Raw genomic sequence first — 2,232 nt, forward strand, 5'->3', positions numbered from 1 at the left:
TCCAGTCACTTCCAGTCACTTCCAGTCACTTTCCAGTCGCCTCCAGTCACCTACAGTCCCACCTCCAGTCACCTCTAGTCATATGTAATCGCACACAATCATTTCCTTATCTACAGTCTCTACAGTAGTTTACAGTCGTACCAATATATTACAATCAACTACAGTCATTCCTATTTCCAGTCTTTGTACACGATTTTGGCGAGTTGGGTACCCCTCGCCCTCGCCCCACACAGTGAGACCCATTAGTAGGGTGTTTTTTTAAAAAAAAGTTCCGTCAAAGCACGGATTGTGGAAGCAGATGATACGTATGTAATGATAAAGCCTTGCATTATCCTATTTCAGTACAGGATGTGGAGGTTTCATAGATCTAACATCCACATTTACAGAATTTTGTTGATGTATCATCTGCTAAAGATAGATTCGGCGGAGTAGTCGATTTTTTGGTTCGCCTTGGGTTTTAGAGTATAGCGCAAAAAATCCGAATGCAATCGGACCCGATTTACCCGGTGCGCACCGCGTTCAAAGTTTCAGGGCACGCGGCACGCGGGACTCGCCCGGCCGCGCCGCCGCCGCGTCGTCTTTGAGCGCCCGCCGCGCCGCCGCGGGTAACGACAGCGCAACGACAGCAAGTCCCCCTGAGTCCACCGGTACCATCCCGGCCTCCATCGGTTACGCCAACCAACCTCGGACACAGCTAAAAATGTGAAAATTTTAACATTTCGAGGGGGTGAGGGGGGAGGGGGGGAGGGTTGAAGACGTGGCCAAAACGACAATGCCCGTGGTCTAGCCATAATCAAGTTCGGAATACTACTGAGTCCCCCAGAGCGGTACTCAAAGCTCGCCGGTAGGCCGTAGGGTGGCCCAAAAAAATTTCGGCACTTGTCGTATTCGGTGCCAAGCTTTTAGTTTTCATGTAGTATTTAAATTTTATCCTGCATTGGTCTCTCCGACTATTTTGATACTTTCTGGGCCACCCTACGGCGGCGGCTGGGCCGACGGCGAGCTTTGTGTACATCTGGAGCTCAAATAAATACAAGAGGCCCAAGCGTTCAGTACTCGGTTTTGGTTAGACTACGGGTCGGACTAGGGGCGGGCATTGTCGTTTTGGCAACGTCTGCAACCCTCCCTCAGAGCAAGTATGCTAATCCTGGTTTCAAGCAAACCCCACGTCCTATCATGATGGCAGCTAAGGGGGGGTTTTCGAGCTCTACGGGCCCCATTCGAAACCTCGAAGCCGTAGCCTCCAGGTACCGCTGCTGGAGCCGGATAGAGTGCGAAGGCCCCCGATGGTACAGCGCCGACGAGTCCAGCCATACAACCGGCGTCCTCGGAGCGTCGCGGCGCGTGTGGGTGCCTCGTAGTCCCGGAGCAGGGTTGGTCTCGTTAATTAACGAGTTAACGACGTTACGACGTTACGTTAACTTTTTTAGTAACGTTAACGTAACGAGTTATTTTTGTCTAGGATTGGTAACGTTAACGCGTTACGTTATCAGGAATAGGTGACGCCGTAACGTCGTTAACGTTAAAACAGGTTTGATGAACGATGGCAAAAGGCGAATTTCTTTTCAGTAAATGAATATTATTACATTTTTTAAAAGTTTTGTTTGTGTAAAGATGACTTAGAATCCAATGGTCTTATCTAAAAAGGGACTGCTTATTGTTTGTCCTAACAGTTTCCAGCGTAAATCCGCAATTTTGTACTCTTTTCTTCGCGATTTTAAGATTTTTGGCAATTTTGGGACTTAACGTAACGTTAACGACGTTTTAACGTAACGTAACGCGTTAATAATTCCTCTACACTGTTAACGTAACGCGTTACGTTAACTTGATTTACAAATTAACGTAACGTAACGCGTTAACTTTTTCTGTTAACGAGACCAACCCTGTCCCGGAGTCTTCTTTGGGTAGCTGCATTTCTCTTAGTAACCTCCACCGAGCAGCTACCCCCCCGGGCTCTTCGGGTGCACCCGTAAAGGCGGCGCAGTTGAGAGGAGGCTGGTGAGCCCACGGGCGAGCAGCGACAGAGGTTAGGTTACGCCGTTGAGAGTGTTAACGTTTGTGAGGAAGGTTTCGAGCGTTAACGAGTTCACCCAGTTGAACCCCGTGCAGTCTTGGTCTTGGTGTCTCGAACACTTGCTGAGCTTAGAGTCTGTAGGACTCTAGCTGAGCTGTGCTTGGTTGTTCGTCACAGCCCCCCCCCCCTTTTCCCTTTGAGTGGGAGGAGGGGGTGGG

Source organism: Frankliniella occidentalis, unplaced genomic scaffold (genome assembly GCF_000697945.3).
Source record: "Frankliniella occidentalis isolate FOCC.00 unplaced genomic scaffold, Focc_3.1 Scaffold42, whole genome shotgun sequence".
Lineage (NCBI taxonomy): Eukaryota > Metazoa > Arthropoda > Insecta > Thysanoptera > Thripidae > Frankliniella > Frankliniella occidentalis.